At 41.2% G+C, this 16,692-nt stretch overlaps 1 protein-coding gene and 1 non-coding gene across 8 annotated transcripts in view; one reads left to right on the top strand and one right to left on the bottom strand.

Annotated features, from left to right (window-relative positions):
* The window catches only part of CCSER2 (coiled-coil serine rich protein 2), a 239,519-nt gene that overhangs the window by 117,794 nt on the left and 105,033 nt on the right, over positions 1–16,692 (bottom strand). The gene's annotated exons all lie outside the window — the stretch shown is intronic.
* Positions 1,922–2,059, top strand: LOC119926123. The gene has a single exon (XR_005450030.1). It is a non-coding gene; the product is annotated as a small nucleolar RNA SNORA7 (small nucleolar RNA).

Raw genomic sequence — 16,692 nt, 5'->3', positions numbered from 1 at the left:
TTTTTTAAATACGGTTTGCTCACAAAATTTACAGCAATTACCAATTTCTGAATTTCAGCACCTGGTGCATTCCATTTACTTACAAATAACTTTTAATTATATGGTATTTGACAGAATGTTATTTTTATAATTGCATATTTAATACTGAGAGGCATACAAAATTCTATCATGATAATTAACACCACACTCATTTCCTTTAATGCCTGAGTTATTCAATTATTTTTATTATGGGGCCCCTTCATTTTATACTAATTATTTCTGCCTTATTCATTTTTGAAGGGGGCTTTTTGTAGCTAAAAGTGAGCAGTTCGCCAGACTGGTTCACAGACATTTGAATTGCCTTAGTTCTCAATTTTTCCGCTGTTATTTTAAACTACTTTAAACTTTCAACTACCATCTCTACACATATGACTCCCAAATCTACCTCTCCAGCCCTGCCCTTTCTCCTACTCTCTATCTGAATATTCCACCAAGACCTCAAGCTTCACATAACCAAAACAGAACACCTCATCTTGCCACCCAAACACTGTCCTACTATCATGGTAAATCAAACCACCATCTTTCCTGTCTCCCAAGCCCATAAAAAGCAGCATGGCCTAGTGGAAATCAATCAATCAATCAATCAATCGTATTTATTGAGCGCTTACTATGTGCAGAGCACTGTACTAAGCGCTTGGGAAGTACAAATTGGCAACACATAGAGACAGTCCCTACCCAACAGTGGGCTCACAGTCTAAAAGGGGGAGACAGAGAACAGAACCAAACATACCAATAAAATAAAATAAATAGGATAGAAATGTACAAGTAAAATAAATAAATAAATAAATAAATAGAGTAATAAATATGTACAACCATATATACATATACAGGTGCTGTGGGGAAGGGAAGGAGGTAAGATGGGGGGATGGAGAGGGGGACGAGGGGGAGAGGAGGGAAGGGGCTCAGTCTGGGAAGGCCTCCTGGAAAGATCACGAGCCTGGGTTCGTCAGAGAATCTGAGAGTCAGAGGATCTGGGTTCTAATTCCAACTCTGCAACGTGTCTGCTGTGTGACCCTGGACAAGTCACTGTGCCCAACCTGATTAGCTTATATCTACCCCAGCACTCAGTACAGTGCCTGGCACATTGTAAGAGCTCAACATATACCATTAAAAAATATATATATTGACACTGTCCTCGACTGATCTCTCTCATTCCACCCACACATTCAGTGTTAATGGTATTCTATCAGTTCTACCTTCATAACATCCCTAGAATTAACTACTTCCTCTACATCCAAAATGCTACCACACTAAGCCAAGCACTTTTAATATCCTTCTCTGATTACTGCATCAACCTCCTTGCTGACCTCCCTGCCTCTTGTCTCTCCTCCCTCCAAAACATAGTTCAATCTGCTGCCCAGATCGCTTAAAAAACTGTTCAGTCCATATGCCCCCACTTCTTAAAACCCTCCAATGGACGCCCATCCACCCCCGCGTCATACAAAAACTCCTTACCATTGGCTTGAAGACACCCAATAAACTCTCCCTCCTACCTCTTCTTGCTGATTTTCCAGTACAACCCAACCCATCCACTTCACTTTTGAAACACCAAACTACTGTCTACATCTCAATTTCATCTCTCTCATCACTGATCCCTTGCTCACAATCTCCCCTTTGGCCTGGAACTCCCGCCCCCATCATATAGGACAGATGACCCCTCTCCTCACCTGCGAAGTCCTCCTAAAATCACACCTTCTCCAACAGGCCTTCTGTGGCTAAGCCCTCAGTTACCTTCCCCACCTTCCCCTCTGCCTTGCCTGTGGACTCTGATTTTCACTGCTTAAGCACTTGCTATTCACCCATCCTCAGCCTCAAAGCACTTCAGGACATACCTTCATACCTGGACCTGAAATTTGTTTTAAAGTACTGCTAAAGCACTTGATCTTTCTCAGGATTGCACCTGGAGAGTTTCCAGTACTCTACCAGCTTCTGTTATGGGAGGGAGAGTCAAGCAGAGGCCTACCCATTTCATTCCTAGCTTGGACGGTGACTAGCGAACGGAAGGCAATCTGCTACAAATTGGAACTCACCTGTGCTATTCAGGAGCGGCATGGGAGAGAGTCGAGGGCGGGGACTGCGTGGAAGGCGGCAGTGGTAAACCACTTCCATATTTTTACCAAGAAAACTCTACGGATACATTACCCGAGCGATTACAGATGGAGAGTGGGCCGTTCTGGGAGAGATGTGCCCACGGACTCGCAACAGGTCGAAGACGTCTCGACAGCGTATAACAAGATAAAGCACTTGATACTGATCCCACATCATATATGTACATATCCACACGCTTTGTTATCTGTAATTTAGTTCAATGTCGGTCTTTCCCACTAGATAGTAGGAAGCTCTCTGGAGGAAAGGATCATCTCTACTAATTCTCTCAATCGTATTTATTGAATGCCTACTTTGTGCAGAGCGCTTTTCTAAGTGCTACTCTAAGTGCTATACTACTCTATCATACTCTTGGGAGAGTATGATATAAAGTTAATAGCTGTGGCTCCTGCCCACAACGGGTTTACAATCTAGAGGGGGAGACAGGAAATAATATAAATAAATTGCGGATATATACATAAGTGCTGTGGGGCTGGGTGAGGGATGACTAAAGGGTGCAAATCCGAGCGCTAGGGTGATGCAGAAGGGAGGGGGAAAAGAGGACAGAGTATTGTACTTTCCCAAGTGCTTAGTACAATGTTTTCCATGATTAGTGCTCAACAAAAAGCCACTGACCGATTGATGTATACACAATTTCCTTCTTATCCCTTCATGTGCAATAAAAACAAGAGATTTTGCTCCTGATGTTGAATCAACTGGGTTCGTCTTCATGGTTTATAGTTTAGAATCTTCATGATTTACTGGAAAATGAGTGTTTCTTTCTTCTACCATTTCTCTTTCCCCGTCCAGGTCAGGGTTCTGAAACTTCACGACCAAGGAACTGTGCAAAGGAATTCATCACAGCACTAGTGGTTTGTGCAGTGTTGCTCGTAATTCCTTGTCCTTGCCCATCCTGGTCAAACTGGGGCATGGAATACAACAAAGTGGGCACATGTGTGACAACATGAAGTGCAAGCAAATGTGTGTTTGCGTGGGGGGTTTTCAGGTGGAGGATCCATTTTCAGCCTAAATAACTGCAGCAGCATGAACACTGGGTCCAAGCACCATAACACCACAAAGTTACCTGATCGATGAGCAATGTAATTGTGTGCCAAAGATAAATTACTTTAGGATGTAGATACTGAATTTTCAAAGTGTTGTCTTTCACATGTACTCAGCAAGGTGTTGGTGCCTTGTGCTACATTACTAGAGTTCTATGCTAAATAGTTTTTCTGCTACTGTACTATAATCCGATTAGAATCAAAGCATGGAGTTGTGGACACAAATGGTTGCTTTGAAAATAGATAAGAACATAATTTAGGGTTCAAGGAGAGAAAAAAGCAGGTCTATTCAAAGTACGGTCTTCAGAACTTTCAACTTTTTCTTTTTGTTTCTAATTCACCTTGGTTAAAAACACCGGCTGACCCTGTTGGCAAATGTAAAGATTAAACAACCCAAAAAACCTGTCAAACTTTGGCAGTCATTTTTGGAACTATTCCTAAAAAGGATTTTAAGCATTTAGAAAAACTATATCCACTGGTGGATATCTACTCTAATCATGTTTCCCTATTATGACAAATTTGACTGATTTAATGAGGTTTTTCAAAACTAAATAATAGAACTATTCACTGTGCATATTTTCCCCCCAGGACATCTAAACAATTCCAATTTATAAACAGGCCAATCTTTGCTGGTGTTTGTTTTTTTAAAGCAGCCATAAAAAATACTGCTTTCACGACAAATGATACCTCCCTTCATTAACCTCAGTTTGAAATTGAGAATCAATCAATCAATCAATCGTATTTATTGAGCGCTTACTGTGGGCAGAGCACTGTACTAAGCGCTTGGGAAGTACAAGTTGGCAACATATAGAGATAGTCCCTACCCAACAGTGGGCTAACATTGTTAATAATAGTAATAACTGTGTGATACTTGTTAAACACTATGAGCCAAGCACTGTGCTGAACACTGGGCTAGAGACAATACAATCAGATAAGACCCAGTCTCTATCTTCCACAGACAAGCTATGAGGGTGGGGGGAATGGGTATTTTATCTCCCATTTTACAGATGCGTAAACAGAGGCACAGAGAAATTAAGTGACTTGCCCAAAGTTACCCAGCAGGCAAGTGTGGAGCCAGGATTAGAACCATGGCCTTCTAACTCCCAAGCCCATGTTCTTTCCAGTAGGCTGTACAATCAATCAATCGTATTTATTGAGCGCTTACTGTGTGCAGAGCACTGTACTAAGCGCTTGGGAAGTACAAGTTGGCAACATATAGAGACATCCCTACCCAACAGTGGGCTCACAGTCTAAAAGTACAACTATTCATGACTCAAAGAAGCAGCATGGCTTAGTGGAAAGAGCACAGGCTTGGGAGTCAGAGGACTTGGGTTCTAATCCCGGCTCCATTATCCTATTTATTTTATTAATGATGTGCATATAGCTTTTATTCTATTTGTTCTGACGATTTTGACACCTGTCTGCATGCTTTGTTTGGTTGTCTGTCTCCCCCTTCTAGACTGTGAGCCTGTTGTTGGGTAGGGACCATCATATATGTTGCCGATTTGTACTTCCCAAGAGCTTAGTAGAGTGCTCTGCACACAGTTGGCGCTCAATAAATACGATTGAATGAATGAATTTGTCTGCTGTGTGTCCATGGGCAAGCCACTTCTCTGTGTCTCAGTTACCTCACCTGTAAAATGAGGATTAAGACTGTGAGCCCCACCTGGGACAACCTGATTACCTTGTGTCTACCCCAGTGCTTAGAACAGTGTCTGGCACATATTACACGCTTAATAAATACCATTAAAAAAAACTTTCTCAAAGGATTTAAAATAGAAGGTGTCTTCCCAAGTCAAAAATAAATATGAACAAGCACTAAGTTAAGGTCATGAAATTGTTACATATAGGCCAGATTTCTAGTCAAAGTTTCATGTAGTCTATATATTCTCACTGGGGAACTACTGAACGTATTTTACTAAGACATTATTTTGCCCTACAGTGTGGTTTAAAGAATGGTATTCATGATTAAAATTTGACAAAACATTTTTCCTTCTTTAAAAGGAAGAAAAAATAGACTCTGGAACTACAAAATAAAATCAGTAAACATGTTTCCTTCTTTTGGAAAACAGAGGAACCAAAATGCATAGTTTAGACAGGTCTATATCCAGAAACAATGATGGCAATTTGGAAGCAAAGTGGCAATTATCAGGAGAAAAAAAATAGCGAAGACCAATATTTTTCTTAAATACTAAGAAGCCTGTCTGAGCCATCAAAAATATGTTATACGATATCTACATATTATATAAATAACCATTTTGTCTGAGCTTGCAGTTTTAGAGAACCAAATAGAGCTCGGACCCAAAATATTAGTAAGTTCAAAAGAAAACAGGTTAGTGTCTGTCAGTTTCCAAAATATGCTGTAAATCAATTCATGCACTACCAACTACTAAAGATATCATTTTTTTAATCTGAAATTGATTCTCCAGATATTGATTTTAAAAGGAACAAAAAAAAACAGGAGGGAAGAAGCCTTTGCCCATGTTTGTAGGAAAACAAGATGTGAGAATTTGACAATTCATACATCAAAGAGTATTTATTTATATTAATGTCTGCCTCCCCCTCTAGACTGTGAGCTCATTGTGGGCAGGGAATGTGTCTGTTTACTGTTATTTTGAACTCTCCCAAGTGCTTAGTATAGTGCTCTGCACACAGTAAGCACTGAATAAATAGAACTGAATGCATAAATTAATATTTATTAGGCATTTATCATGTATGGAGCACTGTACTAAACCTTTGGAAGAGTACAATACAATTAGTAGACCAGGGGGAGACGCAAGAAAATAAATTACCGGTAGGGGAAACAACAGTGTGTGTACACACACACACACACACACATATTACACCCGTTGTTGGGTAGGGACTGTCTCTATCTGTTGCCGAATTGTACTTTCCAAGCTCTTGGTACAGTGACCTGCACACAGTAAGTGCTCAATAAATATGACTGAATGAATGTGCATAAATATATGTACAAAAGTGCCCTGGGAGTTGGTGAATATCAAATATATGGGGCATGAATGCAAGTGTACAGGTGACACAGAAGGGAGAATAGGGTGGAGAGAAGCTAGGCAGGGACGGCTTCCTAGATGAGCTATGATTTGAGTACAGCTTTGAAGAGTGGTGCTCTGACGGATATGAAGGGGGAGGTAAGTTTTCCAGGCAGGAGAGTGGGTGAGAGTAAGGACAACATCAAGTTACCTTAGGTAAGTTAGTGATAGAGGAGTGAAGTGTGTGGGCTGGGTTGTAAGGGAGATGAGCAAAGATAGGTGGGGGGACAGAGCTGATTTAGTGCTTTAAAGCCAGTGGTGAGGTGTTTTTGCTTGATGCAGAGAAGGATCAATCATATTTATTGAGTACTTTCCATGTGCAGAGCATTGTACTAAACGCTTGGGAGAATACACAACAACAGAGTAGGTAGACATGTTCCCTGCCCATGCACCTTACAGGCTAGAGGAGGAGACAGGTCTTGTAAAATGGGGATTAAGAGTGAACTCCACGTGTCCAACTTGATTAACGTGTTATCTACCCCAGCACTTAGAACAGTTCTTGGCACATAGCGCTAAACAAGTACCATAATTGCTATTATTATTATTTTTATGGGATGGATGGGTAACCATTGGGAGTTTCTGAGGAGTAGGGAGACAAGCAGAATGAATTTTTGGAACAATGATCTGGGCAGCATGGACTGAAGAGGGGAAAGGTTGGAGGCAGGAGATGAGTGAGGAGGTGGGATAAAACCAAGTGACTGGACCAGCACAGTGGCAGTTTGGATCATCAATCGTATTTATTGAGCGCTTACTGTGTGCAGAGCACTGTACTAAGTGCTTGAGAAGTACAAGTTGGCAACATATAGAGACAGTCCCTACCCAACAGTGGGCTCACAGTCTAAAAGATGGAGAGAAAGAGGTGGCTTTTGGAGATGCTGTGAAGGTACAGCCGACAAGATTTGGTGATTTGGTCTATGTGGGTTGGATGAGCAACGCTGATGAAAATGCCACAATTATGGGCTTGTTGAGGCAGGGAGAGTGGTGGTGTTGTCTACAGTGAGGGAAAAGTCAGTGGGAGGACAGGGTTTAGTTGGGAACATGGGATGTTCAGTTTGGAACACATTAAATTGGAGGTGTCAGTGAGACATCCAAGAACAGATGTCCCGAAGGCAAGATGAGAGGTAGATTTGGGAGTCATCTGCAAAGAGAAGGTGTTTGAAGCTGAGGGAGTGAATGAGTTCTCCGAAGAAGTGGGTGTAAATGGAGAATAGGGGGGGGCCCAAAACTAAGACCTGAGAAACCTCCACTGTTTGGGGGTGGGAAGCAGAGGAGCCGGAGAAAAAGATGAAGAAGCAGCAGTCAGAGATGTGGGAAGAGAACCAGGAGAGGATGGTAAGCTCAAAAATGTAAAATTTCTTAAGGAAGCCCAAAAATCAGCTACAATAACCCAGAAATCAAACATTAAATCCCAGAACCGCAAATGAACCCATTTTGTTGGGAGACCAGTGAAGATTCACATTCCTATTTTAACCTAATCTACAGAGTTTGTCTTCAAACTACATGGTGCAAGTGTTTCACATTCTAGCTCAGGGCACTGATCAAACTGCTTCTGCTCTTCTATTACTTTAGTCAGGATGTATTTGTACAAAATACCTAGTAGACCCATTTTCCATCTGTCTTTCTCTTCTGGTGATACATATACAGCTAAAGAAGGTTAACGGCATATTCCTCAGTAGACTTGTAAAGTTCACTATCAGTATCATCATCCACAAATGTGATGGACAACTAAATAAATATAGCAGCACATCATCATGTTCTCTGTCACCGTGACGGGTTCCTCAAACGGGACCACCTATTTACTCTTTCTTCTCTTTCATTCTCATTCATTACTGTTTGATTTATGCCAGTCTGTAGTTTCCTAGTTTTCCTTCTACATCATTATGAATATAACTCCAATTCAGGATGGTGTCCAAATCACTTCTCTTTCTCTTCTTACTATTTTCCCTAACTGCCACATAAACAAAAGTATCTTCCCGCCAATATCACAGTTCCATTAATTTTCTGGTGAGCTCCTGATATGTTTTGGCTAGCTTTTCATCAAAATAGCAGTCCTTCCTAAAGCAAACCACTCAAAGCAGAAAAAAAGCTGGAAAAGAAATGAACATTTTTCTACAGCCCACACACATTTTATTCATCCAAGTGTTTTCAGCATTCCAAATTACAAAAAGCCTTCAGTTAAGTCATGAGACTTCTTTTTCTCCCTGAAATACCAGCTTCTTCGGCATAATGTTGCAATGAAATTGCAGATCTGCTTATTTTACCAGTGGGTAAGCCGGTAGAAAATAAACATGTTGCAAATTCAGCATTAGGAATTAATTGCAAAAGCAAGTAAACATATACTACCAAATTGGAAGACGCAAAGCTTCAGTTTTTTTAAAAAAAGTCCAGAGAAAACGGTAGTTCAAAGTGGCTTAGAAGTGGAGAGACACTCACTAGCACAGCATAGGTCAAATTATTTACCTCTCTTTATATAGTGTGCCTTTGTGTCCAATGCTCAAAAAACCTGATGGCACCAGTGCCTATCTATCTTTTGTTATTAAAGATGATACTACTGATGATGAGGTCCTACCTATGTAATAATAATAATAATAATGATGGCATTTATTAAGCGCTTACTATGTGCAAAGCACTACGCGCTATGTGTGCAAATACAGTTGAAAAGGATAATAGAGCATATTGACAGCCTTCTGTCTTCCATATAGCTTGAATAAATTTAGAATACTAATAATTACAATGGTACTCATTATGGGCTTACTATGTGCCAAGCACTAGGTTATGTGCTGGAATAGATACAGGTTAATCTGGATGGATACAGTCCCTGTCCCACATGAGGTTCGCAGTCTAAATAAGAGAGAGATCAGGCATTTAATCCCCATTAAACAGATGAAGAAACTGAGCAACTGATGAAGAATCCCCACAGCACCTGTATATATGTATATATGGTTGTACATATTTATTACTCTATTTATTTATTTATTTATTTATTTTACTTGTACATTTCTATCTTACTTATTTTATTTTGTTGGTATGTTTGGTTCTGTTCTCTGTCTCCCCCTTTTAGACTGTGAGCCCACTGTTGGGTAGGGACCGTCTCTATGTGATGCCAATTTGTACTTCCCAAGCGCTTAGTACAGTGCTCTGCACATAGTAAGCGCTCAATAAATACGATTGATTGATTGATTGATTGAGGCACTGAAGTTAAATGACTTGCCCAAGCTCACACTGCAAACAAACGGCAGGCAGAGCCAGAAATAAAATCCAAGTCCTCTAACTCCTAGGCTCATGCTCTTTCCCCTAGGCCATGCTGCTTCCCAAAGTAGCTTTCAAATTCATGGCTTCACTTCCCAGTGGCCCAAGTGAAACATCTCAGTGATGTAGAAGCAATGCCAACTGCGCTAAACATTTTAGAATAAAATATGCAGGTTTCAACTTCCATTTAATAATTAATAATTATTATGGCATTATTCATTCATTCAATCATTTATTGAGCGCTTACTGTGTGCACAGCACGGTACTAAGCACTTGGGAAGTACAAGTCGGCAATATACAGAGACGGTCCCTACCCAACAACAGGCTCACAGTCTAGAAGGGGGAGACAGACAACAAAACAAAACATGAAGACAGGTGTCAAAATCGTCGGAACAAATAGAATTATGGCTATATGCACATCATTAACAAAATAAACAGAAGAGTAAATATGTACAAGTAAAATGAATAGAGTAATAAATCTGTACAAATATCTACAAGTGCTGTGGGGACAGGAATGAGGTAGGGCGGGGGGATGGGGAGGAGGAGAGGAAAAAGGGGGCTCAGTCTGGGAAGGCCTCCTGGAGGAGGTGAGCTCTCAGTAGGGCTTTAAAGGGAGGAAGAGGGCTAGCTTGGCGGATGCGTAGAGGAAGGATTATATGGCTCAATGGAATGAGCATGTGCTTGGGAGTCAGTGGTCATGGGTTCAAATCCCAGCTCTGCCAATTGTCAGCTGTGTGACCTTGGGCAAGTCACTTAACTTCTCTGGGCCTCAGTTCCCCCATCTGTAAAATGGGGATTAAGACTGTGAGCCCCCTGTGGGACAACCTGATCACCTTGTATCCCCCCAGCGCTTAGAACAGTGCCTTGCACATAGTAAGCGCATAACAAATGCCATCATTATAATAATAATAATAATTATTATTATTATTAAGCACTTATTATGTGGGTAAGCCGGTAGAAAATAAACATGTTGCAAATTCAGCATTAGGAATTAATTGCAAAAGCAAGTAAACATATACTACCAAATTGGAGGAAGCAAAGCTTCAGTTTTTTTAAAAAGCCCAGAGAAAACGGTAGTTCAAAATGGCTTAGAAGTGGAGAGACACTCATTAGCACAGCATAGGTCAAATTACTTATTTCTCTTTATATAGTGTGCCTTTGCATCCAATGCTCAAAAAACCTGATGGCACCAGTGCCTATCTACCTTTTGTTATTAAAGATGATACTACTGATGATGAGGTCCTACCTATGTGTCCAGATACAGTTGAAAAGCATAATAGAGCATATTGACAGCCTTCTGTCTTCCATATAGCTTGAATAAATTTAGAATACTAATAATTACAATGGTACTCATTATGGGCTTACTATGTGCCAAGCACTAGGTTATGTGCTGGAATAGATACAGGTTAATCTGGATGGATACAGTCCCTGTCCCACATGAGGTTCGCAGTCTAAATAAGAGAGAGATCAGGTATTTAATCCCCATTAAACAGATGAAGAAACTGAGGCACTGAAGTTAAATGACTTGCCCAAGCTCACACTGCAAACAAATGAGTATATGCAAACATATAGAGACAGTCCCACCTCCCCTCTACCCATAAATCTTGAAATTGCTAATCTTTTCTTACTAAGGAAATTCCTAATAAGAAAAGCATGAGAAGCAGCATAGCCTAGAGAAAAGAACAGGGGTTTCGGAGTGAGCTCACTGTTGGGTAGGGACCGTCTCTATATGTTGCCAACTTGTACTTCCCAAGCGCTTAGTACAGTGCTCTGCACACAGTAAGTGCTCAATAAATACGATTGATTGATTGATTGATTAGAACCTAGGTTCTGATCCTGGCTCAGCCATTTGTCCGCTGTATGAACTTGGGCAAATCACTTAACTTCTCTGGGCCTCAGTTACCCCATCTGTAAAACAGGAATTAAGATTGTGAGCCCTAGGTGGGACAGGGACTGTGTCCAACCTGGTCAGCTTTACAGCGCCCAGCACATAGTAAGTGTTTAACAAATACCATTTTAAAAAAAAATCCTTTAACTTTTTTAAAAATTCTCCTTTCCAAAAGGATTCCTCCCCACTTGAGATAAATCAGCTTCTGCACATTTGAGGGAGGGAGCACTGGGCTGAAAGAAGAAATGTTGAGAAATCTGCTTCATTAAGTGCCTGGGGAGCTAATATTAACCGGGGAGCCTGGTTATCGTCCCCAAGGTTGATAGAATTTGTTGTTTCCCTTCTGCCCCCAAAACGTGTCTCTTCACCAGCTTCAGTGTGCTCTCCCCCACCCCATGCCCCTGAATCCACCTCCTCCTTCGCCAGGATTTCCCAGTGGCCCCTTCCTTCCTTCTCACACCAAGCACTGCATTTTGATTTTTTTGTGTGTGTTTTTGAACGTTGACAGTTGTACACAGTGTCCATTTTCAAGAACATGAATGTGGAGATATATCGCTCGGCTGGAATTAACTGAAATTACATTTTCATGTAATTTGGGTAAAAACTGGGTCAATGAACAGGGTTCAGAACCAACCTCCCATTTATCATCATCATCATCAATCGTATTTATTGAGCGCTTACTGTGTGCAGAGCACTGTACTAAGCGCTTGGGAAGTACAAGTTGGCAACATATAGAGACAGTCCCTACCCAACAGTGGGCTCACAGTCTAAAAGAGTGGGCTCACAGTCTAAAAGATTTATGTGTCTATAAGAAAATTTATAGATTTATAAATAAATTTATAAATCTATAAATTTTATAAATATAAATTATAAATTTGTATTTACGCCATTTCAACTTACTAAAGCAGTTGTAAAGAACCACTTGCATCATAAAACCAAAGATCGCCTTTCTTCTCAGAGCTGAACTATCTCTAAACTACATTCTTTGCCTACAGTTTCTATCTCAATGAACAGAACCCTTCAAATGGACTCAAGGCCTAGATACAGTCATAATTGTCCAATATCTAAGGTATTGTGATATTTTAAGCCAGTGCTGCTCCAAGAAAACCAAGTTGCCTTTATACACGGATGGAACCTTTCTTCAAAATGCTCAAGTGCTTTACTAGCATCCACATACACTTTTGCAACATCTCTGCTTTGTAGATATGTTAATCCATCTTTAAATGGTCAAACTAAGGCAAAAAATGTAAATGATTTACCCCAAGTCTTGCAATACCCCAAATTCTAATATGATTCTCTATCCACCAAATTATATAGCGACTAGGATGCCATAAAACCTAGAGATATTGCATACGTTAATTGCTGATGGAGCCCACGATCTTCAAGTCCCAGGCAATCGCTGCAGGGAATTCAATTCCCTCTCCACTCCTGCTTTTTGCCCTGTCTCCACCACATCGCTCTGAAATCAGTGATATTCCGGCTGGATTTTCTGCTCCAGCAGGGGTTTCGGAAAGAGGTGGCACAAATGGGGCCAGAGTATATATGTATATATGTTTGTACATATTTATTACTCTATTTATTTATTTATTTATTCTGCTTGTACATATCTATTCTATTTATTTTATTTTGTTAGTATGTTTGGTTTTGTTCTCCGTCTCCCCCTTTTAGACTGTGAGCCCACTGTTGGGTAGGGACTGTCTCTAGATGTTGCCAACTTGGACTTCCCAAGCGCTTAGTACAGTGCTCTGCACACAGTAAGTGCTCAATAAATATGATTGATTGATTGATTGGAAGGGATGGGGCTCTCCTATCTCCCGCCTCGGGTCCTTTCTGACTTCGGCCAAACCACGAGAAAACTGGTCAGTGGCCCACCCCACTTCCCATCCATCAAGGCTGGAAAGGCCCCTGGGCTATGGAATCTGACGGAGGAGCTGGCAGGAAAAAACTTGGACATCTCTGAGAAGCAGTGCGGCCTGGTGGGAAAAAGCATATGGGCCTGGGAGTTGGAAGGACCTGGGTTCTAATCCTGGCTCCAACACTTGTCTGCTGTGTGACACTGGGCCAGTAACTTCACTTCTCAGTTACCTCATCTGTAAAATGGGGATTAAAGCTGTGAGCCCCATGTGGAACAGGGACTGTGTCCAACCAAATTATCTTGTATATAACCCAGCCCATAGTACAGTGCTTGACACCTACTAAGTGCTTAAAAAATACCACAACTAACCCAGCCCATAGTACAGTGCTTGACACCTAGTAAGCGCTCAAGAAATACCACAACTATTATGTCGACTGGTCAAGCTTGAATCGGTTCGCCGCCATCTGGGGCAAGGAAAAGAAGCCAGAGCTCGGTATCTGGCCATCGGGGTCCCACCTGAGTCCCCCTAACATTTTTCTGCCCTCATCCTGCCGGAACCGGTGGCATACGGCTTGAACAGCTGCTGTACAAGTTCCTGGTTAAATAAAATACCGGGTAGATGGGTGGAGAGGGCCACGCTTGGGATTCATTAACTCATTCAATCGTATTTACTGAGCGCCTACTGTGTGCTGAGCACTGTGCTAAGCGCTTAATATACGGGGATGAGGAAAGTCGAGGAGTCCCGAGTGGACTGGCAGCAGTGAATGACCTACGAAGCAGATTGCAAACTCCTTGAGGGCCGGGATCACGTCTACTAATTCTGTAGTACTCCCCCAAGTGCTTAATAGAGTGCTCTGTACACAGTAGTTGCTTGAAGATCGATTACTTTTTCGTTATCACGAAGGGATTGGTTGCGATGTTGGGGCTAGCTACGGAACAGGAAGCAAATGTTATTTAGGCCTCTAGGAAAACGTATCCCACAATATGATCATGCACGATCTTCTAATAACTCAAAATGACGCAGGCTTTCAAGAAACATATTGCACGTATCGCTCTGCACACAGTAAGCATTCAATACATTCAATTGAATGAATGAATGTATCCTGGGATACACATGAGGAGATTAGCTTGATTTGTCCTTGTTTCGAGGTTTAGTCAAGAAAGATTCAAAAATATGAATTCTAAGGTTAGAGACATCTTGGAAAATCATCAGATGTAGATATTGCTAAAAAGATTTAGTAAAGATATTAGGTATTTTAAAGTGAAAAAGAAGCTATGAGGGAAATATTGATCGACAGGGAAGCAGCTTGGCCTAAGGGAAAGAGCACAGGCTGGGAGTCAGGAAACCTGGCTTCTAAATCCAGCTCTGCTACTTGCCTGCTGTGTGACCCTGGGCAAATCACTAACTTCTCTGTGCCTCAATCCCCTCATCTGCAAAATGGGCATTAAACTGTGAGCCCTACGTGGGACAGGGACTTGTCCAACCTGATCTGCTTATATCTACCCCAGTGCTTTGTACAGTGCCTGGCACATAGTAAGCACTTAACGAATACCACGATTACCATTATTATCACAAACTGCAGTAAGGCAAATACAAGAAAAATTGGGGAGAAATGTCTGCTACTAGGTACTGTTTAAAACAAACAATATCAAAGGAGCAAAGACCAGGGCTACTTCCTTACTTCCTTATCCTGAAAAGCCCACAGCAGATCACATAGTAAGCACTTAATGAATACCACAATTACCATTATTATCACAAACTGCAGTAAGGCAAATACAAGAAAAATTGGGGAGAAATGTCTGCTACTAGGTACTGTTTAAAACAAACAATATCAAAGGAGCAAAGACCAGGGCTACTTCCTTACTTCCTTATCCTGAAAAGCCCACAGCAGATCACATAGTAAGCACTTAATGAATACCACAATTACCATTATTATCACAAACTTCAGTAAGGCAAATACAAGAAAAATTGGGGAGAAATGTCTGCTACTAGGTACTGTTTAAAACAAGCAATATCAAAGGAGCAAAGACCAGGACTACTTCCTTACTTCCTTATCCTGAAAAGCCCACACCACTCAATTATTCATAACAACTACGACTCTCACACTGCTTGCATCTGAATTACGCTTTCCCTAATTCATCTGGCCTAGTAAAAATATTCCAAAACATGACATCTGAAGTCCCACTGTAACTTATTTATCCAAATTCCTAGACAATTACTCATGAATTGCTGCAACCAGAAGCCTGCGGCCTGGAAAAACACGCCCAGTGGAGACAAGAAAAGGAATATAAATCACTTGACTTTAAAAGCCAGGCAGTAAGACTGTGCCGAAGAGAAGTCTAAAGAAAACCAAGGCAATGAACCTGTCTGTACCAGGAAAGCCACACCCACAATCGACAAAAAGATAAACATGGTCACTATGCAGTAGTTGACGCGGAAATAGAAAATCAAATCAAGAAAGCCATCCCATCCTTTTGCACACTGTGAAAAGGAGGATAGTGGCAGTAGTATAATGGGCTGCAGACATAAACATCTACAGAGCTGTAATGTTATCCTGCCTACCCAAATGCAATCAATTAATCGATCAGTGGTACTCACTAAGTGCTTACTGGGTGCAGAGCATCGTACTACGTTCTTGGGACGCTAGCTTGTCCCAATCAATCAATACGATTGATTGATAGCTTACATCATCTCTGTGAAAACTTCAATTCGCATCATTTACTGGATGACCAGCAACACAACAGGGCCACAAATACCGTTGTTTATAGCCATTTTGCTTCATGCTGTCCTCTTGTTTGCGTTCCTACAATGAAAACCTAGGAGAAGCAGGGTGGCCTAGTGTAAAAAGAGCACAGGCATGGGAGTCAGAGGACGTGGGTTCAACCCCAGTTCCACCACTTGTCTGCTGTGTGACCTCGGGCAAGTCTATTCACTTCTGTGGGCCTCAGTTACCTCATCTGTAAAATGGGGATCAAGATTATGAGCCCCATTTGGGACATAAAGATTGTGTTCAACCCAATTATCTTATAACTATCCCAGGGATAAGTACAGTGCCTGGCACGGAGCAAGTGGTTAACAAACACCTGATATTCCCCCACACACACAACCCCACAGCATAAATATCTTTAAATATATATTATAAATTATCTATTCATATTAATGTCTCTCTCCTTTAGACTGTAAACTCAATATGGACAGGGAACGTGTCTGCTAATTCTGTTGCATTGTACTCTCCCAAGTGCTCAGTACAGTGAGTGCACAGAGTATGTGATCAATAAATACAATTGACTGAAAAATACCCTAAAGAAAAAAAGTCACCATCTACCACAAACTATGCTTACCATAACACAGCGGTGCTGAATGGGACCTGCGAGGAGAACGAACAATAGTAAATCATAAGATCCCCCACTAAATCATTTGCTCCTTGAGGAAGGGGATTTTGTCTACCAACTCAAATGCCCTACACT

The sequence above is a fragment of the Tachyglossus aculeatus genome, chromosome 3 (assembly GCF_015852505.1).
Source record: "Tachyglossus aculeatus isolate mTacAcu1 chromosome 3, mTacAcu1.pri, whole genome shotgun sequence".
NCBI classification, from domain to species: Eukaryota; Metazoa; Chordata; class Mammalia; order Monotremata; family Tachyglossidae; genus Tachyglossus; species Tachyglossus aculeatus.
Note: the sequence above shows the minus strand (reverse complement) of the source record. Positions and strands in the feature narration are given on the sequence as shown.